Genomic DNA, 26762 nt, shown 5'->3' on the forward strand with positions numbered 1-26762 from the left:
CTCCCCCCTATTAAGAATATAGCCGTCCCTCTGCCCACGTTACAACGGAAGGCGAAGGAGGTATATCTCTTGACTGTGCCTGTTTCAACTTATGATTGGGTTCACTGTTGGTTTGTAGTAGTGTGAGGGCTGAGTAGGCAGTTTAGCCACCACTCATCCGTGTATTCCTGCAGGGCAGCAGTCATTTTGCCACACTCACAAAGGGGTTTATAAATTGCATTGCAGTACACAAAATACAAATAACATCAGGGTTATCTGCAAAATAACAAAGACCAGGGAGATGTCTCTGGCACCATGGCACTTTTCTTTGCTTCATGTATTCACCATCAAAGTAATGAGCTGTAGGCCTGGTGTGATCGAAGGAGTTAAAACATTTGATGGCATAAGACACTGATGGATTTATGTAATGGAGGAAAAGCATTTTGTGACGATCACTGGGCATGTGGAGTAACACTAAGAAATGAGGTTAATGTGAAGATCATAATCAGATTTCTTTCTTGAATCTGTTTTAAAATGTTTCTAACATTGTGAATATATATGTGAATATATGTGCGTACATGTATTTTTCTGTATATGTAAACAATGTGACTTCTATTTTTAAGACTAATGGTGAATTAATGAAATATGTATTTTTTACATACGAAATCAGTTGTATGCAATAATAAACTCATGTGAATAAAATACTGTGTTTGTGGGGCATACGTGTTCAACATGCCATAGAGTTCAAATAATGGGAAGGAAATATCACCCAAGCAGAACTAATGGTGCTGTTGAAAAAGACATAATTAATTTTAAAATATCAAGGAGATTATTTCACATAGGTTTGTATTTGCATTACACAAAAATGCTACAATTTCTAACACAAAATACTGCAATTTAGATGGGAATGCTGCCTAAAAAATATGTCTGATACCAAAAACATAAAATACAGTGTTTATGATGTGATATGACATGGCATTTATAACGGGACTATACACAAGTGTTTCCATATTATATAAAAATATGGAATTGTATACTTTACTTCAATACACTTCTGACAAAATGACGGCTGCTCTCTAGGAGTACAGTGGTGAGTAGTGGCTAAAATGCCTACACATAGACAGGGGCATACTACCACTAAATAAATAATGATCTCAATATTACAGGTGAACAGTGAACAGTATTCCTCCGTTTCCTCTTAGGGTAGTGAAGGCGGATAGCAGGTTATACTCTTCAGAAGAGGATGTGAGCTGATAACAGTAGCAACGCAAACATCATTACTACAATGAATCCAACATAAAGGATTATCTAATCAGTGCTATGGGGCCAACCCCCTTTCGACCAGGAGACTGGTGTCTACCATTTACAAGCTGCTTAGGAACCGCTTGGGAGGCTCCGTTGGGTGAATCACTGAACGAGAACCAGTGGAAACTAATCTGCACCCAAACCCGTTATATATCGTTAAACTGTTGATACAGATTGATCCATTACAAATTTGTTCATCAGGTTTATTACTCCCCACACACCCTTAACAAGAGCCCGCTGACTTTTATCAAGTTGCATGGAACTGCTCCTGCATCAGATTTTTCTGGACCGCCATAGGAGAGGCGATGGCTAGAATGATACCCACAATCGGGGACTGCACATCGGAACTCTGGCTGCTGTCCTTAATCGAAGAAGGGACCCGCACCAAGAATAAACTCCTGGGCATGGCCACCGCGGTGGCCAGGTACTTGATAGCTAGGACATGGGGCAAGTCAAACCCCCCCACATTTTCCAGGTGGCTGGAAAACACGACCTTATGTGAACAGAGGGAGACCAGATACACCACAACTCTTCCGGCCTCCAGCCGCCCCTTTGACTATTGGCCTCCTTTCAGACAATATCAATCAGATACTGCTCTGAAAAACCTGACCCTGTGAGTCCACTGCAGACCATTGACTGATACGTAGCGGGCTGCACCCGCAGGGATAGCCGCAGGGGGGCGCCGCGGCCGATGTCCCCTAATAACTCATGTGTGATATCCCAAATGCCTTCCGAAATATATACCCGATGCTGCTTTCTTTCTGTAACTATGTGAGAGTATGTGGGGGGAATGGGAAAGGCGGGTTTAGGTGTGAGCAAATTGTTTCAGTTTGTTCTTGTGTTAAAGGTAAAAAAATAATAAAACACTTTTTTTAAAAAGGTTATCTAATCAAATTTCTATAAACATAGGATATTTAGTTCAGTATAAATGCACACAAACAATAAAAACATGAACACCCTACCGTGTATGAGAGATCACAGGGAATGCAGACTTTTTAAGTCAAAGGAATATTTCTGGTCTTGTAGACAGGGGTAGACAGGGAATCAGTTCAGCAGCAATGTCTGAATGAAGAATATGACTTTGGAAAAATGCAAAGAGTGGGATCTTACAAGTCAATAGAACCCTCCAAGATGGGCCAGGGGCAGAGTACCACTGCACATACCTTTTAGTCTTGTTCTTGCAGCTGAACAGCATGAGGCAAGGCTCATAGATGCTATCTGAGGCTGTGATTTGGCATTGGGTTGGTGAGATGGATGAATGGGTCCAACACACCGTGCGGTTCACATGCAGCAAAAGCACATAGTTCAAGGAAGCTTGGTATAGCAAGGTGATGTCCTGGTCGGTGTAATTCACAAGCGGCTTGATGTGGGAATACCTTATTCTGCGGTTCCACGCCAGGAGGTTTACCAGAGAGCAGGAACCGCTACTTCGAGTGCACAGGATCCTTCTTGTCTTGATGCTCCAGTCTTCAGGCAGCAAGCAAGACCTTGACAGGAACTTCTGGCAGTTTCAGCAAAATCAAAATTGGTGGAACCCCTCTGTGGACTGCGCCATGTTCCTGGTCTATTCTATCTCCACCCCTTACACTGCCTGCCTTACTTGAAAGGATTTCTCATAATCAAAGGTGCGGTGTGGACTACCTATTGTAACCTAGCATGCATGTCTCTGAAAGCGTGTACCCAGCAAAGACCCCCTAACCCCTAGGGAGAATTGCTTCATGGGCGATGTGGTGACAGCTATATTATCAAAGGAGACGCATTTCGGCAGTCACCCAATGGGTTCCTGGGCAGGACCCAGACCAGGCACAGAGAATCCACACAATCATTTCATGGATGTGTTCCTGGTCATTGGGTTGACAGTTTTATGACATCAAATTGCTTAGTGGCAATATAACTGTGTGATATCATGAGCCACTTTGCCAAGCCAGGCAGGAGTTACTTTTAGAGTTTTTTCTGGCACCAGGCTCTGAAGAAACACAATTATGATTTTTTTAAAAAGGGTTGCCTTTGACTGCACATTTCATCCCCACACCACCCACCTGCCTGTAACAGTGGCTGCAGCAGGCTGTACTCAGGAATGCACATGTAACCTTTGACTCTGCTCTGTTGCCACTGCACGCCATTCGGGATGTCGCAGTGACATGTGCGCCCGTGTGCTCCACGTGTGGGTTCGGCGCACCTCCTTGGAAAAACACGCGCACAGACTTCCATGAATCGCTTGTGTGCGATTCTCACTCGTGCGCTGGATTTTTCTTGCTTGCACCACCAATTTCGGCGAACAATTATTCCATGAATTAGCCTGATAGACTTGTTAACATTTTGAACTGTTGGTCAAGTCCAAGTGAGAGACTTGTTGGAGCAAGAAGACCTTTATTAGACCTTTTGTTGCAAGACGGCAATCTTCTTATTTAGAACTGTGGATTGAATATCCTGTTTTAATCTCACCCAGGTTACAATGAGAAACAGTTATCCGGTTTTGAACATAACTGTTGTTTCTGTTATATGTCAACTGCCATACATTACCTTGTTAGGTTTGTTCTATATATAAGTGTGAGGGACAGATTAGAGTGTTTCCTTTAGTTTATTTTGATAGGCAGGGAAATCCTGGTTAGAGTAAGGATAATGAGGCTTTTGTCAAACCTCTTTTAGAGTTACTAAAATGGCATTTTATGAAAAACCTATACAAAGTTGTCTGCATCAAATTTCTGACCCCTCACACAGACACGTCACCTATTTGGTTCAATCAGGTGTAGATGACTTAAAATCACTGACTCTTTCAATATCGCATCGGATCATCACTATCATAGCTGCAAACCATCATTTGACCTCCACTGAAACCGCTGGAAGTATCGCGTCACTAGTTAACCTGACGCAGTGGTTACCAAAGTTTCACATCGACTCAACCTTGAAACGGATCATGGTGAGCCCTCTGAATTGTATCTTTTTTAAGCACCTTATTACCACACAGAGCTACCAATTTGAATAGATTCATTCCAAGCTCACCGATTGGACCACTATGACCCACCACACCTTAACATGGTTTGACCACCAAAACATCATCCCAAAGCTTGGTTTGATGTCTGTGAAACCACCAAAGAACTGAAAAAGTTCTGTTGAGATGACCCTGCCCCCTTGGTTCCCTTTTGGGACCCTTGTGACGGCATCTTTTGCAACAGTCATATTCTTTTTTGTGACTATAGTTGTGATTTATTGGCTTACACTCATTCTACATTACTTTATTTTGGACCGTTGTGCTATTGCTATTTTGATTGCTACTGTTATCACATTCTCCCGCCTATTAAGAATATAGCCGTCCCTCTGCCCACGTTACAACCGAAGGCGAAGGAGGTATATCTCTTGACTGTGCCTGTTTCAACTTATGATTGGGTTCACTGTTGGTTTGTAGTAGTGTGAGGGCTGAGTAGGCAGTTTAGCCACCACTCATCCGTGTATTCCTGCAGGGCAGCAGTCATTTTGCCACACTCACAAAGGGGTTTATAAATTGCATTGCAGTACACAAAATACAAATAACATCAGGGTTATCTGCAAAATAACAAAGACCAGGGAGATGTCTCTGGCACCATGGCACTTTTCTTTGCTTCATGTATTCACCATCAAAGTAATGAGCTGTAGGCCTGGTTTGATCGAAGGAGTTAAAACATTTGATGGCATAAGACACTGATGGATTTATGTAATGGAGGAAAAGCATTTTGTGACGATCACTGGGCATGTGGAGTAACACTAAGAAATGAGGTTAATGTGAAGATCATAATAAGATTTCTTTCTTGAATCTGTTTTAAAATGTTTCTAACATTGTGAATATATATGTGAATATATGTGCGTACATGTATTTTTCTGTATATGTAAACAATGTGACTTCTATTTTTAAGACTAATGGTGAATTAATGAAATATGTATTTTTTACATACAAAATCAGTTGTATACAATAATAAACTCATCTGAATAAAATACTGTGTTTGTGGGGCATAAGTGTTCAACATGCCATAGAGTTCAAATAATGGGAAGGAAATATCACCCAAGCAGAACTAATGGTGCTGTTGAAAAAGACATAATTAATTTTAAAATATCAAGGAGATTATTTCACATAGGTTTGTATTTGCATTACACAAAATGCTATAATTTCTAACACAAAATACTGCAATTTAGATGGCAATGCTGCCTAAAAAATATGTCTGATACCAAAAACATAAAATACAGTGTTTATGATGTGATATGACATGGCATTTATAACGGGCCTATACACAAGTGTTTCCATATTATATAAAAATATGGAATTGTATACTTTACTTCAATACACTTGTGACAAAATGACGGCTGCTCTCTAGGAGTACAGTGGTGAGTAGTGGCTAAAATGCCTACACATAGACAGGGGCATACTACCACTAAATAAATAATGATCTCAATATTACAGGTGAACAGTGAACAGTATTCCTCCTTTTCCTCTTAGGGTAGTGTAGGCAGATAGCAGGTTATACTCTTCAGAAGAGGATGTGAGCTGATAACAGTAGCAACGCAAACATCATTACTACAATGAATCCAACATAAAGGATTATCTAATCAGTGCTATGGGGCCAACCCCCTTTCGACCAGGAGACTGGTGTCTACCATTTACAAGCTGCTTAGGACTGGGAAGGGGTGAGAAAACAGTCTTATAAAACCGCTTGGGAGGCTCCGTTGGGTGAATCGCTGAACGAGAACCAGTGGAAACCAATCTGCACCCGAACCCGTTATATATCGTTAAACTGTTGATACAGATTGATCCATTGCAAATTTGTTCATCAGGTTTATTACTCCCCACACAACCTTAACAAGAGGCCGCTGACTATTATCAAGTTGCATGGAACTGCTCCTGCATCAGATTATTCTGGACCGCCATAGGAGACGCGATGGCTAGAATGATACCCACAATCGGGGACTGCACATCGGAACTCTGGCTGCTGTCCTTAATCGAAGAAGGGACCAAGAATAAACTCCTGGGCATGGCCACCGCGGTGGCTAGGTACTTGATAGCTAGGATATAGGGCAAGTCAAACCCCCCTACATTTTCCAGTTGGCTGGAAAACATGACCTTATGTGAACAGAGGGAGACCAGATACACCACAACTCTTCCGGCCTCCAACCGCCCCTTTGACTATTGGCCTCCTTTCAGACAATATCAATCTGATACTGCTCTGAAAAACCTGACCCTGTGAGTCCAGTCCAGACCATTGACTGATACGCAGCGGGCTGCACCCGCAGGGATAGCCACAGGGGGGCGCTGTGCCCGATGTCCCCTAATAACTCATGTGTGATATCCCAAATGCCTTCCGAAATATATACCCGATGCTGCTTTCTTTCTGTAACTATGTGATAGTATGTGGGGGGAACGGGAAAGGCGGGTTTAGGTTTGAGCAAATTGTTTCAGTTTGTTCTTGTGTTAAAGGTAAAAAAATAATAAAACACTTTTTTTTAAAAAGGTTATCTAATCAAATTTCTATAAACATAGGATATTTAGTTCAGTATAAATGCACACAAACAATAAAAACATGAACACCCTTCCGTGTATGAGAGATCACAGGGAATGCAGACTTTTTAAGTCAAAGGAATATTTCTGGTCTTGTAGACAGGGGTAGACAGGGAATCAGTTCAGCAGCAATGTCTGAATGAAGAATATGACTTTGGAAAAATGCAAAGAGTGGGATCTTGCAAGTCAATAGAACCCTCCAAGATGGGCCAGGGGGAGAGTACCACTGCACGTACCTTTTAGTCTTGTTCTTGCAGCTGAACAGCATGAGGCAAGGCTCATAGATGCTATCTGAGGCTGTGATTTGGCATTGGGTTGGTGAGATGGATGAATGGGTCCAACACACCGTGCGGTTCACATGCAGCAAAAGCACATGGTTCATGGAAGCTTGGTATAGCAAGGTGATGTCCTGGTTGGTGTAGTTCACAAGCGGCTTGATGTGGGAATACCTTATTCTGCGGTTCCACGCCAGGAGGTTTACCAGAGAGCAGGAACCGCTACTTCGAGTGCACAGGATCCTTCTTGTCTTGATGCTCCAGTCTTCAGGCAGCAAACAAGACCTTGGCAGGAACTTCTGACAGTTTCAGCAAAATCAAAATTGGTGGAACCCCTCTGTGGACTGCGCCATGTTCCTGGTCTATTCTATCTCCACCCCTTACACTGCCTGCCTTACTTGAAAGGGTTTCTCATAATCAAAAGTGCGGTGTGGACTACCTATTGTAACCTAGCATGCATGTCTCTGAAAGCATGTACCCAGCAAAGAACCCCTGACCCCCGGGAGAATTGCTTCACAGGCGATGTGGTGACAGCTATAGCATCAAAGGAGACGCATTTCGGCAGTCACCCAATGGGTTCCTGGGCAGGACCCAGACCAGGCACAGAGAATCCACACAATCATTCCATGGATGTGTTCCTGGTCATTGGGTTGACAGTTATATGACATCAAATTGCTTAGTGGCAATACAACTGTGTGATATCATGAACCACTTTTCCAAGCCAGGCAGGAGTTATCTATAGAGTTTTTTCTGGCACCAGGCTCTGAAGAAACACAATTATGATTTTTTTTAAAATGGTTGCCTTTGACTGCACATTTCATCCCCACACCACCCACCTGCCTGTAACAGTGGCTGCAGCAGGCTGTACTCAGGAATGCACATGTAACCTTTGACTCTGCTCTGTTGCCACTGCAGCGCAGATGCAGCAGGGGCAGTGAGGAGACAGCCCCAGCAAAGTCATGTGCTTTGCTGGGGCTGTCTGCACTAAGTTGTGTACTGGCTTGGAGCATCGAGTGGCTGAGTCTGAGTAACAGGCCTAACGTAGGACAAAACTAGTCGCATCCTTTTATGCGCATACAAATTAGAAAAAAATGCAGGCTGTCTCTCCCTCACATTCTGTCACACCATTTTAATGATATTTCACACTCGAAATTGAAAATAAAGAACTGTACCCGCCATTTTCTGGCGTGACTAATATGTTCCTCCACCATTCTTTATGCTGCTAACCCACATACACCCGAGTTGCCATCGCCATGCATATATGGTTTTTATCTTCCTTATCCTGCTGACTATTGACAGTTACCAGATCTTAATTTACAAAGAAAGAAATAATTACAGTTTTGAACCGAGCAGGGGAAAGAGGGTTGTATTTCAAACAACTCCTGTACAATGTGTGCTTGTATTATATTTACTTTAGGTTCTATCAAGAAAATGAAAGATGTTTATACATCGTGGAAAAGTCCATGAAGTCACCAGCCATACACCTAATCAAAAAAATCAACTGCTAAACTTACATTCATGAAACAGAGGCCTTTTGACAGGTCCTGGAGATTTTAACAAGACCGTGCTGTTTGGCCTGGCATCTGTTTTCGTGGAAGTGACTGGCTATTTGTTGCCGAACCCTGGTCAGTCTAAAACAAATCAACAGGCCTAAAGTGCCGAACTGAGCTGCGTGACCCCCATCCATTCCCGGTGACGTTTACTGCCTTCGACGTTTGACATTTACGACCAGGTCTTGCTCTCTTGTCAAACAGTTTACACAATCCCTGTAAGGAAGGGCGGTTTCGGGGAACGACACAAGGCAGCTGTTTACTAAAGCACATTTTCCTCTGGAAACTGCCTGAATGAGGTAAAGGTTGTCAAGGCCCATTTAGTTCACGAGCACACGTGGTAACCGGTCACCAGGACTCTGTGGGCAGATCTCCTGACGCACTTCCGGTACAGGCGATTAGAGACTGCGTAGAAGCATTCACGTACGGTGCTTCTTTTTTTTGGAAACACACACACACTTTAATTTGTGAAGGAATATTGTGCTTCGAATGCAAGAACAGCACAAATGTTCGATGAGTTACAACAATAAAGCAACGAAGTCATTGTTGGCTTCAATAGGCCCTGGTTCAACAAGCATTGGAAATGCCAATAGTTAAACATTTACTGTTTGGTTTTTTTGCATTATGCATTTAAAGGCACCAGGGTGCAGGAGAGTGTGCATTTTGAAAGGAGGATGTGATACAAACCCATGATAACATCAACAGTTCAGAGAGGTATTTGGGGAAGGGAGGAGGGGCCTAGAATAAGGCGCCTGCTAATATAAACACTGTTGCGGCTGGGGGTGTACCTCCATATGCAGCCTGGTTAATGACTGCACTAGGAGAGGTGCTGCAGTTCCACCAGCCCGTATTCTTTTAAGAACGCTCTTTAAAAAAAAAAAGCAAGCACAGCTGTCTCCACACATTACATATTGATCCTCTATGTGATACACGTGCTCGCCGCTACCCAGTAATACGAGCATTTTTATAGTGGTCGCCCTATTCATATTAAGATGCATGGCCATCCTATGCATACTGGTGCGCATGACCACCCAGTCCACACGGGTACTTATTATGAATACACCTTCATACTAAATTAACACCCAATGCATACTGGTATATACACGTCCTAATTCACACAAGCATTCATTGTTAACAACTCATTGGAATAGTGCTGTTTTCGTTGTCTGTTGAGTGGTGTGTCTTATTTAATGGGCAAGTATTAAGGTATTTTGCCACTTCTTTCTTATCACCCACTGCAGTGCAAGTCAGCAGGACACCCTCTTTCAAATGCTAAGTGTGTCTCTTGGCTGGTCCCCTATGCTAGCATGGATGCACATGGGTTTCAATGGCTTAGATAGAATATGAGCTATACTAGTTTAGTGATTTTTATAGAACTAGATGCCTGATTCCCCAGACATCTAAGCCCTATAATGATTGGTGTTACTAGTATATTACCCATTGGTGGTACTCAACAGCTGTAGTAGGTCCACATGTCCTGCCACAAAGCATCCACCTGGCTGCCCCATCTACTGTCAAGCATGCAGGCTGGTGAGATATTAGTGTTCTTTATAGCATAGAGATATAAGCTGGGACTGAGACCCTCCTGAGTGGGATTTCGTCCAATAGAATGAGCAATTGCAGCCCTGGTGGTTCGCAGTATAGGATTTCCATGCTGTTGACAGCTATCTAAAAGACTAAGTGTGAGAGGCTACCTGTGCATACAGTAAGAGAGCCACATGATCACGTCTCCTGGCCAATCCATGTTTGCACAGTGAAGTATGGGTGCAGGGATTTTTAGACACTACCCATTCTCATACTGCACTCCCCTTATGGTTCCATGTGGCACACTGATGTTTGAGCAGTCCTCTGCACCCCTGGATCACCTCAAACCCATCCTTTGCTTTCGATAAGCAGAAATGCCCTGCGATGTACCATTGCGTCCGTCGTCTCCCCCAAGTGCCTATGTCAGGACCCTGCCCCTTTGCCTGTTGCTATCATGTGCACCTTTATTCCTTTTCTGTCAGCCCTTCAGCGCCACCATCCCCTAGGCCCTTCCCTCTTTGGCTACCTGAGCTCTTGTGGGATCACTCACCGCTTTTCCACCGCTCGCAATAGCCAGTTTTTCCTTAAGCAGATGCTCGTATGTTCAAGGCAAAAGCACTGTTGTTCCAAAGTTACATACCCTGCCGTACCCGGAGCGCCAGTGGCCATTGAGACCTGTAATGCGCCATCCCCTTCCGGCAGGCATGTCCCTAGCATCTCTTTCCTCGACAGCCATCCCTCTGCTTGTCTCCCGAGAGTCCCTCCCTTGTAATATTTGTGTCCCATACTTTATGTTTTCTTACAGGTTATATTTATATGAAGAGATATGTTTGTCAAACTGCTTAATGACGAATACATGCTTCCATTGTGCAGACTGCAACAGTCTCTCAACCTGCTGGGCTTCCCAGGTTGCCTTCTCCTGTAGGCAGGGTTTATGGATCCCTTAAGAAAAGGTGTTTGCAACCTGAGCACCTTTAACCACCGGCAGTTAGCCCTGAGTGACCCAGCCCCAGTCCCCTCCGGCATCCCTGCATGCCCCAGCATGCTTATGGGTGTGTTCCTGTCTCGTGCCATTATTCCATCAGCTGCCCGCTCGATGCCTAATAACTCGCACGTGGCTCACGCGTTCATGTTCCAACATGACCCGACGCCTTGCAAATTATCAATCCTCGTACCCTTTGTCATGGGCTTTCCCGTACCTTGCCTGCCCCTGCTCACTTTCATCCGCAGCAATCCATACTGCACAGCCTGCTGTACCTTCCTAGGCTTGCTAGCCCCTGGCAGCGGTACAAATCCTGTCTCCCCAGTGCTGCTTTCTCTTGCTGCATCTGATGGAACAGGCTACCCTCCTCTCGGAGGCGAGAGAACATCGGCCTGACTATAAATAAACACAACTCCTTCATTAGCGGGTGAGGGCTGAACTCTGGCTCCGGCCACTGCAAGCATGAACACTGAAGTGCTGGCTGGATGCTGAAACTTCACGGCTATACAAAAAACAACAACTGCTGCTTATAAATCGGAGGTCTGACTGGCTGCCTCCGATTCCTTTGCCAGCATATCACTCCGCTCAGTATTTAAACATAGTCCGACTGGAGCTCATCTGACAAAAAGCATTGGTGCATACAAACGAAAATCAACTGTGCATCTAGTTAAGTGCAGTCATTTTGCTACTACTTTGGTAGCACACACAGCTCCCCTGCAACAGCAGCAGGCCTGCAGACGCCAGCGAGAGGGTCAATTCCCATCTGGTGCTTCGACCATTTTATAGCCAAGCATAGGCAAGTAGCCATGCCAACGCCATACACTGCTCCCAAGCTCCCCTTTCTCCTTTTTATTTACATTTACAGTACCAATGGTTTCGCGATTAGATTGCTTATGCCACAAAATCGCCAAAACCAAAAATGACCAACCATGATCCGCCTGTTTTGTTTAAATTGCTTGTCCCCTCTCATATGTTTACTTTCGCTCTTGAATACAAATGTGGCGTAGTGGCTACATTTCCATTTGGGGAATTTGAAAATCTTCGTTATGACCTGGCTGGAAGAACAGTATGGCAACATAAAACTACACAAATACATGAACACATATATTTATTGTGAGGCATCAGCTCACATCATGTTCAATTTAGAGTTCTTGTTGTTTAAACAAGTTTTAAAATAATCAATTTAATAATTTTGAGTGCACAACAATGCAGGGAGGATTCTGTAGATAAGGAGATAGAATGTACATTCCATATATAGCATTTTATTAAAATCGGTGCAGCCTGCTGCTTCCCCTGCCAGCAACCATCCTACTGCCTCCAGTTCCATTGCTATCAGCAATGCCTCTAACATCAGTATCCTACAAGATCTGCCTGTGGGAGTCTTGTAAAGTAAGGGCAGTCTTTCTTGCCGTTACCTGTCCATTTGGTGTCAGGTGATGCACTGAGCCCACACGGTCACCACACATTCAAAGCAGGTGGAGGTCTTCTGACTTCCCAAAATCCCACTAAAATCTTTCATCTTCTAGCCTGAAGTTGTTGTTTCTACTAGATTAACGAACAGCTCCACCCTGAAAGCTAAAACGGCAACTCCGATGAAGGGAGGGTTCACTCTTTTTTCCCGAAATTCCCATTTAAATGTATGTTTCTCATTGCCGGGTCCCTGCACCATATGCTACGTCATTTCAGATCTAGTTGCTGAGAGGAATGCTGATACGGCTAGTGTCATAGAAACGTAAACAATATCTGCCAGCTGGAAGTCACTGCAATCTTTTTGACTGTGATTTTAAAACCCACTTGGAAAATATCCTTTTCATTTACTTCTCTATTAACCAGATCCAAATTCCATGGAGCTGGTGCACGGGCTTTCCCTGCCAGCCCACGTGAGAAAGAATGCTCTTGACCTTGTAATTTAATTGGTCCAGCAGGTCATCCAATCGTGTCTCATACCTTAGAGGATTAGAGCAGGCCCGTGGTCACTCCCCTTCTTTTCTTCATCTTAATCTTGTATTGTGTATTTTATTTTGTTTTTTGTTGGAATTTGGGGGCAATTATTTTTTCCTGTGACCTGATGAAGGCCTTAAGGGATAAATACAGGGGCACTCCACGAAGAGAGTAGACCCCGAAGTAACAGGCGGAAGAAACACATCAGTGCCAACATTCTGTCTTTCTGAAAGACACTGCATAACTAAGTCAGTGTGATCTGAGACGGAAAACACAAAGCCAACCATTGTTTTTTCTGACTCTATGTGCCAACCAGGCTTGGCCAATACTGAGGATTCGGGTGACTGTGTTAACTTAAACAGCCATCCATGAGTGATGTGGCACTTTAGTCCAGACCTTTTCTGTGTTCTGTGTAGTGAAGTTTTGCCAAGGAAAAAACCAGTTTAATGAGACCATAATATTGGCGCACTGTGCTAACCCCATCACAACGTTTCTGTTTACATAATTGAGTTCTGCTAGTTTTTTTAAGTGAAATGCACCTAACGTGGAATACATTTCATTCTGTTTTTATGGTTGTGTAATTGAATACACTTCATTTTTGTATAGTTGAGGTTGGGTCGCTCCTTAGCAAATGGTAAGAATGGACAGAGAATGTTGTGATTTGAATGGTGGCAGAGGAATAGTAAGCGAACATGAGAACAAAGTGTCTCCCCTGGGCGCTGTGTTTTGCAAAAGCTATTGCAGCCAGAGGTTAGCACTTTCACTTCTACACCTCTAAACTAAAATGTAATCATTGTTGCATTCTCATGGTTTATGGCAGGGTAACCTCTAGGAATACACCATACCTGATGGTTAATCACAGGGATTAAAGCCATCTCAATTCGATATCATGCAACCCTGTGAGCCCTGTGGGATGTATTAACCCACTCATCCAAGCCCTGCAATATCACTGTGCATTGCTGGCAGAAGAAACATCATAATGGCCACTGGAAAGCATGCTGCTCGCCAGAAATCACCAGAAAATGCACAGTGAGAACCTGAAAAATAGGCTGCCATCCACTTTTGTCTATCTTAGTGAACACAGGAGATCACTGCCTAAAACCACCATTGGGCTACCCACAAAGCAGCCTAAAACCACTTGGAAATAGCAATGCTGATTGAAAAAGAAACAGAGCTAGTTTCAAAAATCCCTTTACTTGGGTGTCAAAGTGCTAAAATCATGACTCACAAGCCACCCTAAAAGATCCAACCTCTTTGTTGGGTGTTCCACATCATTTACTGCAAGAATCCACACAAATACAATGTCAGAAAAAATCATATGTTCTCAGAACAAAATCCTATTTTAAAGATACTGATGGAAAGAAAGCTGTCAAAATGGGTGCAATACTGGTGCTCACCTCTACCAGAAAGCCAGCGTTTTAAAACCATTTCTTTGTAAGTTGAACATGGAACCCCAAACTATGCCAAAGAAGAGAATTCAATCAAAATGCCATATAGAGTGCCACACAGTGATTTCATTGTTGAAAAAGACTTGATTTAAAGATATGTTACTTATTGTAAGTTTATAAATGTATTTTTTTACAAGGAACTATGTTGCAATTGACCAGAAGGTAATCCGATTTAGTTAAAACTTCAAGAGGCCTTCTTTTCATGAGAACCCTTCACATCTTGGGCCTTCCCACCAACAGGAGAGGATGTCGCATTGACATGTAAATCCGGAGGGGAGGAGATTTTCTCTGCAGCCTGGAGGATGGAACAATGGGGGCTTTGGGATGAATAGGAATATGCTGATTTGGGTGTATGTTCAACAACTGCTCTGGGAGAGACAAGACATGTGACCTCTGAGACAGCCAGATCTGGGGGCGGAGACAAACCATTGTGTGAATTGAATTGAAAGCAAATATATGTTTTATAAAATTGCTTATAACAAAGTGTACCAAGCTGGCAAAAATGTAAAACGTTGAGACGGTTAAAATGGAAAATTCACTCACAATTTAAGACTAAGCTGGACGCAGTGTGATGTTCTGAGACTAAACCCCGGAATTATTAATATTGCAGCTGCAGTGTTTTTGCTATGAACATAAGAAATTACAGTAATATACTCAGAGAGGATATGCATGCATGTATCAAATTTGGAGCAGAATGAATATTGGGAAATCCACCAAAAGCGAGAAATGTTGTCATTTCTGAACCCAAGCTCGTAGGAACATGGGACTTGAACAGAGACATGCCTTAATTCATCTGTTATGTGTATATGTATTATGAACAACTTGTGTATCTGGAAAATATGTTTTTGGGGAAAAATAGAGTTTCTATGAAAAAACAAAGGGGAGGGATTTCAGTTAAGCCATAAACACAGCATCACTCTGACTCATTCTGACACGCTGATCCTTTCTCCAGTCAGGGGACAGGGAATCCTCTAACCTATCAAATCCTTAGAGGGTTGGGCATAGAGAATCAGCCTACCCACCCACTTTGGAAACACATAAATAAGGACTTCTAGGACAGATGAAAAAGATACTCTTTTCCACCACTCAACTATTCTTGGCGCAGCACCCTACCGGAAGATTCCAGAATCCAGATAGATCCAGAGACCAGACTCTAGAACCAAACTCTAGAACCCTGACCCAGTGGCCTAACCCAAAGCTGAACTCTTTGCAGCAGGCCTCAGAATCTAGCAACCTGATTCTAACCCCTAAACTTCCAAGGGGCATCTCAAAATCCAACAGCCTGGCTGAGCTGTTTTGCTGTTCTACCTAAGAACCCTGTGCTAGAACCCAGATCCAGACCCAGAGAGAGCAGTGCTGTATCCAGACCTGTCAGATCCAGTTCAAGAGATCCAGACCGCCGTGCAGTGCTGAGAGCAGAACCCAGAGTGCCTGAGACCTGTCCGGTGGTGAGAGTGAAGTCCAAACCCTTGACCAGATCTTTGACGAGGCCCACTCCATTCTCAAGCCTAGGAGTGAGTATCTAGTCTAGAACTGTCCATAACCAATCTCTTAGTTTAAAGTAATCCTCTTCCATCTATTTTAACCTGTCCAGAACTGCATTATATGTATATATGTATGTATTTTATTTTGTATAGCGCCGGTAGCCCGAGGGCATCAGGGCGCTTAAACTTACAACACAGCAGTAACATGACAGACATTAAGTAACGAACACTGCGGCTTAATAGGGACCCCGAAACATTGCTTTCCCCAGCCTCTTCATCTGAAAAGATTTGTCTTCAAGTGCTTCCTGAAGGTAAGGTGGTTTACTTCTGACCTCAGCGCTTCAGGCATGCTGTTCCATAATTTGGAAGCCATCACCAAGAATGATCTACCCAAACCAGATTTCAGCTTGAAATTGGGGACAGACAGCAGACATTTTCCCTCCGAGCGAATCTAGAATCTAGTGTCCATCCTGTTCATTCCAAATCTATAAGGGCGATCTGTCATTTTGAAATCTTGACTTTCTTTCTGCAAAATCTACCTTCACAAACACTTCACGTCGTACAAGCGAAATTTAATTGTTATTTTAAAGTTAAGATCCTAATCTTTCCAATAAACCCAAAACGACATTCCAATTCATTATAGTTTTTCCGTAATCGCGATTTACGCACACAGAAATATTGCCACAAATCGCAATTTAGCTCAATTTCAACACATGTCAGAAAAGCTGTTTCTTGTTTGCAACTGCTGAATTTCGATTTCAATTTGATAATCATTCATGAATCATTGCTAGTGTTGACCTGAACCAATCTAAAGTAATTCTCACTAGTGCTGAATCTCCTTTAGTGAATTAAAATCCATTTAGCATATTTTCACTTTCACTGTAATCACATTCAAAAGTATTTTTGCCTGTTTTAAAATCATACCTGTTTCTCTAAGCTTTCTGGGGGACTGGAATTGAACTGCCTTCTTGATTGTATTCCTGAAACCTGTGTGCCCCCATTTCCATCTCTTCATATTGCATAGGGGGGAATGAGTAGTCACAGGAATAAGTGACCATATTATCTTTTGATTGAAATCATATCACGTTTATTTCTGTGTTGCATTCTTTCCCATTATTGCATTTCCTGGAATCACATAAAGTATTCTCTGCTACCGTATCCTCCATATTCATACTCCTAAGTGATTGAAGAGATTGTTGATTTTGTAATATTACCCCTTGTTGATTACCATCCATATTCATAAGTGTGCTATTCAGATATTATTTTGTTCATAAAAGTGTGATATATATATTGTTTAATTATTAAAATAAACCTTTTAATTTGCAAAACAAACCTACTTCTTGGCTCAGTGAGGTCAGGGGGATTCAAAGCGAGGGGCGTTATATAAGGGTTCATCATCCAGATTTAAAGAACTTTGACATACAAATATATAAATAAGGGCTTCCATTGGGCATCCCAGACTAGGCATTGACTTAGTTGGAGTGCTGCATTGAAGTCACTTACAGCCCAGGTCAGTGGTGTCAATTTAATGTATATGTTTGGCTAGCCTGGCTGTTTCCACTGCTCCAAGTGAGACAATGTGCTATCTTCCTTTAACACCTCCACTAAACAGGAGGTCCCATCTGGACATACAGAGACGCCCTGGGAAAACATGCTTCAAAGGGGCACTTACATAAAAGAGGCAAGACTCACACTATGGAAGTACAAAACAGTTTTTTTTAAGTCAGCAAGCATGGGAAATAGTGGTAGTTAGAAAGGTGGAAAGGTGAACGTGGCAAGTGCTTCCACCATATTGCTTTTTTGTTGTGGCTCTTTCCCTTACTATCCCTTCCATATCCTGCAGGATAAGGCCTTCCGAGAAAGGATGTAATACGATAAGGGTCACTTGTTACAGTAACACAGATTGGACCTCTTACGTCAAACTTGCTTTTTGTCTAATCCCTGGTGATAATTTGCCTTAATATTTAAGGTTTCTCCTATTCTTTCCTTTATTCATCTTTGGACTTTCAAGAAGTAGTGACTGAATCGTTATTGGGAGTGCAGTCCAAAGTCATCCAACAGTGAGGTGGAGATAGAAGGCATCAAAGAAAGAGGAGAGCTCAGTCGCCCAACCATCCTCTGGGAACAGTGGGGGGTGGACTGCTGTAGACCAAGGCCTTTCACTCTGCCAGCTGCACTGGAACCAAGCTTCTCAGTGGAGGTGCAGGCACCCTGTATGTATATGCCAGACAAACCCACCTGAAGTGGGAGACTAGAGCAAGAAGAGTTTACCTTGTACTTGGAGCCCCTGGATTGGGAATCCCATAAACTAGAGAGTCCAGGAGCAGCTGGAATCCTGACTGCACAACTTTGAATGGCTTTCAAACAGCATTTAGTGAGTTTTGAACAACGACAGGGCAATCAATGCTGCTTGTGGCTCTCGAATCAGGTTGATGCTGCTGCGCATCAGTAGCGCTCATTGCCTCCTCGACTTGAACTCCAGCTCACCACTGTGGAAGCCTCTGACTCTCTGCATCTTCAAATACTGCATTAAAACAACAGGCCTTCCCCACGACCTGCTTCGATCAACAAGTTGAAGTGCTAGAAGCCATCATGGCACACGCTGACTTGACCCAGCAGTAACATTGTCTCAAACCAACTCAACTAGAGGGATGAATCTGTTGACCCCTTCAAACCACATCACTGACCTGAACCCCACAACCTCGAACAGAGCCCCCTCTCTGAGCTGTCTCCAAGTGGAATAGCTTCCTGAACCTGGTTCAACCACAAGGAAAGTGTATAAAATCCCAGTTCAATGGAGTTGAACCACCTAAGGCCAAGAATAATGTACTGTCAGGAGGCCCTGTCATCCATTTTGGGACCATAGTGATTTATAATCCCCCTTTTCATTCTTTTATTGAAAGCCATCTAATTTGAACAGTGGCATTGCTGCGATTCATTGCCTTATCATCCCTGCTTAGGTACCCCGAGGGCTATTCTATATCACATCTGCACTTTTTTTATTCTCTCCACAGGAAAGGGATTTGGCTTGTGTTTTTATCTAGTTTACTGCATTATTGATTATTTAAATAAAGGGTATATATGTATAGAACCTTGAGAGGACATTCTTTAATTTTGGAGTCTTGGCGTTATTGCTGTTTGTGTTGCTACTGTTATCACTTCACACTCCTTCCTGAGAGTATAGCCTGCACTCGGCCCACATTCATACAAAAGGCAAAGCAAGTTTACCAGTCGGGCTATGTCTGCTTTACCTTTAAGATTGAGTTAACTGCTGGGTTTGTAATAGTGTGGGGCTGTGCAGGTGATTTAGACACTACACATGCCTGTACTCCTGCAGTGGATTAGCCATTTGGTCCGGAGGATGTCCGTGTTTTCTCTTCATACAGAGCCCGATGATTACTGGCTATGGGAAGGAGGGAGGACTGTAATGACTATCCCGGGTTGGAAGTTCTGGTAGAAGTGATGGTTATCATGCATAATGGTCCATTATCTGCTGTTCCTGATGCATCTTAACTGTCTTTAATCAATAAAGATACAGCAAGCCATGAACAAATCACACGTACCCTAGGACTGTAATCACATGTTCAAAACAACCCAGCTCAGACACACACTAAGAGCTTATTTTACGGAATCAAAAGGTGTCTGCCTGAAAATGACCAACACCAGTAGACTGGGACTGTCTGATTTCTGGCTTTATTTGTAGTAGTTGAATGACTAAACCTAGGAAATTCCATTTCATATAGCCTCAAGGCAGACACTATGGGCCTCATTACAACCCAGGCATTAAGGGGTTAACGGCGCCGTAAAAGGTGTTGGCGCCGTTAAACCCTTAATGCCTGATTACAAGGTCCCTTTGCGGGTGGCACTTGAAGGCAAGCGTCCCCAACCAGCACGATCCTCCCCGCAATGAGAGACAATGAAGGACTCTCCCAGGATGGGAATAAGGCCAAGACAAAGTGCGGGTGAGCGTAAATGGGAGTTTATCAATCAGAATAGGGCATGCAAAGAACTCTGCAAACTCTGAGAGCGCTCTTTCTGACAATAGCAAAGACAGGCGTATATATTTACAAAAAACGTCATCAGAACCTACATTCTATAGGGGGCACAAGTTCAATGGGATTGGGTGGCGGCGACTAGCTATAGGTGCTGCTACGATGTGGTTGGCCTTGGCTGGAGGACGTCACTGGTAAGCCTCGTGGGTTGGGCTGCGCCTGGCAGGGCTGCTGGGTTCATCCGGGCGGTGTCGTTGTGCCACTGCGGCCAGTGTCAGAGATGAATGTCTTTTCCTGACTTATGTGCCCTAGGCCATGCACACCGCAGTCATTCGGTTATTGCAATATTATCTTCTTTAGTAAATCTTTCAATAGGTTATTCTACAGGTTAATACAACACAGGAGGAATGCACCTTTGAGAGGGGTTTGATGGCGATTCATCAGTACATGGTTACCAGTGTCCCGTTGACCGGGTATTATAGGTCGTGGGGCTAGGTCTCGGGGCATGGGACAGGCGGTACATGTCTTTCTGTCTTGTTAGAAGTCGTTATGAATGTGCTGCTGTGTGTTGCCACAGTATTGGGTATCCTAATTTTACAGGGGCCATAAACCTAAGGTGATCCGGTGGGTTGTGGGGTTTAAGAGAGGGCACCTTTGATTTGTCTATTCAGGCGGAGGTTTACTACTGGGCTGTAAATAATGCATGTGGCGGGCCGTGGCCTTGGGTGCTGGAGAGGGGACTACAAATCTTTGAAGCTGCTCCAGCCTAGTTGGGGGAGGTGGAGCAGCGCGACGCGGGCCTCTGCCCTCTCGTCTGGCAGGCTCCACTGGGTGGGAGGGGGAATGGCCTTGCATAAACTCACAAAGGCATCTTCCTCGTGTGTTGCCGATTTGCGGTGAAAGCCTCATAAACATTCAAATAACATACAGTACTAATTGAGTCATTTCAAAGCTCACATCTTAACATTGCTAATGCCTCTCGAATTTAGCCAGTCCGAGCACATTATTTGTACACTATGTTTTAACAACTACAACATTGTGTTATATGCATATACATTTGCAGTTAGTGAGGTAGTAGTGAGGTTGGTGGAGCACATGGAAAATGACTTGCCACCGTACATGACGGTAGTGGCACATAAGGGGCTTGGACTTACACACATGGGGGGTGCATTCTCGCGTGTCCTTCACATGAGCCCTCAGTATGGTTGCATTTGTCTTTCTTTTCACTCTAGCAGCATTAGTTCGGTTGTGGCGCGGGACCGTGAGGTGTAAGCTTTTCAATGAGGCACATAACAAATAACCCCCCTGGGACACTTTTATTATTTGCACACAACTGCAGTGGTGGGGGTGCTTCATTGCTTATGCCATGTGAACATGTATTCTGCCATATCTGTACGTTTTACAAATTTTCTAATCAAAGGGGTTTGTGGAGAAAATGCACGTATTGCAAGTAGTTTTAGCATTAGTATTAGGGAACTTTTGCTTTTATTAAAGGACCAGTTTTCAGTTCTCTTTCCACCCAGGCTCTGCTGGCCGGGTCATGCTGTCATGCTGGGAGCAGCGATACACTGCGGAAGGTGAAATGTTACAATGTTGGTATCTTACACTAGCTCATGTCCATCTCGTTCGTGGGAACGGGCTCACAGCGGATCTGCCAGGGAGCTGCGGCCACAGGGATAATTGAAACTCTCCAAAGGTGGGGGCCGCGCTACAGTGCGCCGAGCTCACACCATCTTTATTAGACAAAATGGTTTCTGAGGCCTAGCTAAATTCAATACGTTTGGGCAATGTCTTCAGCAGGTAAGCCTTCCACCACCTGGGCCCTGGTGGTAAGCAGGGGATGCCCGATGAGCCATGGCCCTCATCTGGGGAGGGGATGTAGGCAAGGGGGGTCTTTTGGACCAATCCTCCCCTACATTTCCCCCCTTTCGTTACTTAAGTAACACATTCTTTAAACCTTCCAATCTCCTGCACTCCTCTTCGTCAATTATTGCTTCATCCCATGCAGGTGTGCCTTTTATGGGCATCCACGCTCTGCACACCCCCCTTAAGCTCTCACCTCTCCTAGCATACTCATCTGGGGTACAGGTCAGGTATATGCATCCGCTCTCTCCTTCCAAGTCTACCCATACCTCCTCGTACCATTCTAGTATACGAGGCTCTCTAATGGTGGTATGCCACAAGTTGTCTACTATATCCTTGTCGTGATACCTAGGCACTAGCTGATATCTTGGTGTGTCATCTGTTCCTGTTTGTACCTGTACTTCCTGCATAGTTTGTATTGTACCACGGGTGTTGCCCATTGTCACCATCATCATTGCACCATTCGGTACTGCGTTAGAACAACATCGAAGACCCACCTGGCACAGGCAAAAAATAAAGAGGAGAAACACCACAGCCGGCATCAAAAATTTCACAGTCATTCCCAGCCATGATGGAACCCAGGAGAAGATATTGTCGAACCACGTGCTTTCTTCTGCTCCACCTTCCATTTTCATTCTTTCTCCTAGGTTATGTACTGCTTTGATCACATGGGACAGGGAGCCGTTGTCTGCGTCTTCAGAAGGTACGAAAGTGCAGCAAGCACTTCCGATTTTTCGGCAAACACCTCCATCCATCGCTGTCAACAGGTCCAAGACATACCTGTTTTGCATGGTCATCAGCCGTAATGCTCTTAGTTCCACTTTTATTACGTTGAACCCTTCTTCAGTGTCATTTGCCAGCTGGATCAGCTCCCAACGTGTTATCTGGAGCCATTTTGCGTTTCCTCTTGCCTGGATACTTGGGATGAGTGAAGCAAAGAATGTTTCTGCCGAGCTGAATAATCGATATCTGTCTGGGATCTGTGCCAGCAACTCTGACGATGCCTTTGATATGTAGTTTGATGCTCGTCTGTTTCGGGACAGCACCTCTTCCTTGTTCTCGGAAGACAGGACATAGATTTGTGACTCTGCAGTGGGCTGGGCTGCGCTCTGTTGGGTGTTTTTTCGCATCTTTTTGCTCCCATCAATGTGGCTTTCTGGTATTACCATTAGTGCTGAGTGTAGAGTGGCCATTGAACAGCTGCCACTCCATGATTGTGGGAGGTGCAGGTATGCCTGGTTGCCACATACCCAATACGTGTCCATCAGGGCCGCTGTCCCTTTTCTTAAATCTGGGATGGTGAGGGTCTTGTTACAGTTCTTGTTTGTCCCCATGGAGGCTTTCCCCTCTCCTTTAAAACACAGCTCATAGTCTATTTCCTTCTGCAGCTTGAAGGGTTTTTCAATGGCTGTTACCCAAGTTAGTTTTGAAATGTGTTCCTTCCATATTGGTGTGCACGTTTCTTCTATCCACTGCAATTTCTCTGGTGCCACACCCCTCAGCGCTTCAGCTTTACACATTACTTCTTCGTCTTTCCACTTGTTGTCTGAAAAAAGTGTCCCTTGTATCACAAAAAATGGTTCTTCCAGACATACCACTCCTACCGTCTTTGGGTAACAAGTTTTCTCGTTCTGCAGCATTCTAAAAGTAACTTCATGTGCCTGGAAGGTGTTCTTAATCCTGCACAATGTGAGATGAAGGAGACATTGGGCATCTACAATAGGCAACTCTTTGGGTAACAATACTTTGGGCGTGCCTGAAGCATGGGGGATGAGGGAGCAGACATAACAGCTTTCATTTGTTGTTTGTTTAGCTGTTGCACTCATGTCCGCATACCATTTATTTGTCTGGTGGGAGTGTCGTGGGTCTTCCATTTTATCTAGTCCTAACCCATAGTACTCATCATACTTGTTCCTCCCCGCTTCCCTTTTTCGTCTGTTATTTTTGTTCCTCATGTACTTTCCAGCTTCATGAGCGATGGACAAAATGGGCCCCCCTTTCTCCTTCCCGCCCCCCTTTACCCAATCATCATATAATATTTCATGTGTTCCTGTCATTCTTTCATTTTCTTCCTTTCTGTTATCTGACAATGTGTTCTTGGCTACGGGGGCAGGCTGGCTGGTGGGGGTGTTATACAACCAGGATATGGCAGAGGGGTTTCGGTCATTTAAACTGCGGGCATTGTAATTAGATACTTTCGGCGGAGACACTGTTTATTTTGCATTTCACCCTGTAGCCCTTCATTTTTTGAGATGACAGCATTGGATGGTGTGGTATAATAACCCCATACAAGTTTAGTTCCGTCCCATACCAAAAAATCACCTTCTTTAGTATTTACACTTGCTGTTGCATTGGTCAAATTAGTGCTGTTAATCCCTCCCCCCTCGTTCATCTCGATAGAGATGAACGCTATCAACCAATATGTAACCAGGCCAAACATTATTGTAAAAAACAATGTAATGCACACAGATAATCCACACTCATACTAATATCTGCATCTCTCAGTTAACAACTCTCTATATCTAATAAATCTATCCGTTGCAGGCTGCCCGTTAGATGCCATGGTAGCTCCTGTTTGAGATATAAAAGTGCATTAAGTGCATGAATGTAAACATTTTGTTGGCACTACCAGTGCCAGTATATATTGAAAGGGAATGGAAGCGGGTAGGGTTGTAGGGGTGGGGATACACAGACAAGGGAGTAGACACTGCATAATTTTATCGCATCATTAATTACATATAAGTACACAAAAGAAAAATGTTTTTTTTTTTTTTGTAGTACCCTTAAAATGCAAGTATACCTGTCAGCCACTTTCTCACTCAGGTGCACCTCTGCCACACACACAAGTTCATAATCAGACATTCTCCTCATTTGCATTGTTTGCTGTTGTCTGTGCCTCCTCATCCACCTCTTCCTGCACATTATTATATGCCTTTCATACATCTGTCAAATGTATCCAATGTATTCAGGCCCTACACTTTTACAGCTGTGGGCGTGGAAAACACTACTTCGTATGGGCCATGAAACCGTGGTGCGTTCCACCGGCGCACAAAACTCCTGACATAAATGAATTCACCCGGCATCAGCTGTAGCTGTGTTTCAGGCTCCGTAATAGACCCTGTTGTGTTTCCCTCCTCTCTCGTGAAAGGTGGAGAGAGCTGCTTTGATATTGCGCGTGCTGCCCTTGTTAATTTTTTCAAATAGTCTGTGAACTCGTCTCCCAATATCGCAGCGCTTCTGTGTGCATCTGAGTGTTCGCGCAGTGGCGAGTGTGCTGTGTGCATTCGTCTCCCAGTCACTATTTCGTGCGCGGACAAATGGTGGTCCTTGCTTGGCTGATTTCTCAGCTCAAACAGCGCAAGGGGTAAACAGTAAATCCAGTTCTTTTTTAATGAAAAGCATAGTTTCGATAACCTTCCTTTTAACAGGCCGTTCATCTTCTCCACTACGCCATTACTTTGAGGATGATAAATCAAGCACAATTTATGCTTTATTCCCAACAGTGTTGTTACTTCCTTGAAGAGCTCATTTACAAATTGAGTGCCGTTGTCTGAGCGAATCACGTCACAAATTCCCCAGCGCGGAAAGACTTCCCTCACTAGGAACTTCGCAGCTCTTTTAGCATCAGGTCGTGCACATGGGCCTGCTTCCACCCACCTTGAAAATGGGCATACAACCACAATCATGTAACATGCCCCATTACACCTTTCTCCCATGTCCGCGTAATCGATATGTAACTCTCTGAACGGCCCAATCGGTTTTGGAATTGTTCCCCTGAGCGTACGTAATGTCATTCCTGAATTGTATATCTGACATGTTGTGCACTCCAGTGTCAATCGAGATAAGTGCTCCTGAAGACAGGGCACAAACCACTCCTCCTGTATCTCTGCTGCAATGTGCTGTTTCGTGTTGTGTGCTGGGAAGTGTAGTTGTTGGAACGCTATTTCCAATAACTCTACTGGCATTACCACTTTTCCTGAGTTATTTTGTCGCCACAGTAAGTCTGTTGGTGATTAGCTGCACCCTTGTTTCACCCACATCACCTTTTCATCTGCACTTGCTCCTTCCTGTAACTCTAGTATTTGTGATATCGGCATTGCATTGTACCCTTCTGGAAGCTCCTTGTTTGTCTTGTGCTGTAGCATGTGCTCACCTGCTTCATATTTTTGAAAGTAAGAGGCTTCTTTGGCAGCCGCGTCCGCTGCCGCGTTTCCTAAAGACACAACGTCTGTGTTTGACGTATGGGCTTGGCATTTCACTATTGCTACCACTGTGGGGTCTCGTAGGGCTTCAATTAACTCTTTCAGTAAGTCTGCATGTTGCACGGGAGTCCCAGCTGCTCGTCGAAACCCCCTTCGCCCCCATCTGGCCAGACCTCCATGTACTGTTGTCGTCATATAAGCTGAATCTGTGTAAATTGTCACCGCGCACCCTTTAGCTGCATGTAGTGCTTCTATTAGGGCAATCAGTTCTGCTGCTTGTGCTGAGTAATGTGATGGAAGGCGGTACTGCACTAGTGTCTCATACTCACCGTCTTCTAATCTCACCACTGCCATACCCACATGTTTCTCTCCCGTGTCCACGTCAATTGATGCTGACCCGTCAACAAAGTACACTTCCCCCTCGCTCAGAGCATTCTCGCATACCACTGTGGCCTCCCCTCTTTCTCCTGTGTATGTTGCACAATCGTGTTGCTGCATGTCCTCTAGTGTGCACCCTTCTTAATGAATGTTGCTGGATTCACTGTCCTGCATCGCACCACATGTATGTTGGCGCTGGACAATATTATTTCATAGGCCGTTGCCCGCTGTGTTGTCAGTGTGCTTTTTGACCTTTCCAGTATTGCAAATAATGAATGCTCCACAAACAACGTCACAGGTCATCCCATCACTATT

The sequence above is a fragment of the Ambystoma mexicanum genome, chromosome 6p (assembly GCF_040938575.1).
Source record: "Ambystoma mexicanum isolate Mex_15411 chromosome 6p, UKY_AmexF1_1, whole genome shotgun sequence".
Lineage (NCBI taxonomy): Eukaryota > Metazoa > Chordata > Amphibia > Caudata > Ambystomatidae > Ambystoma > Ambystoma mexicanum.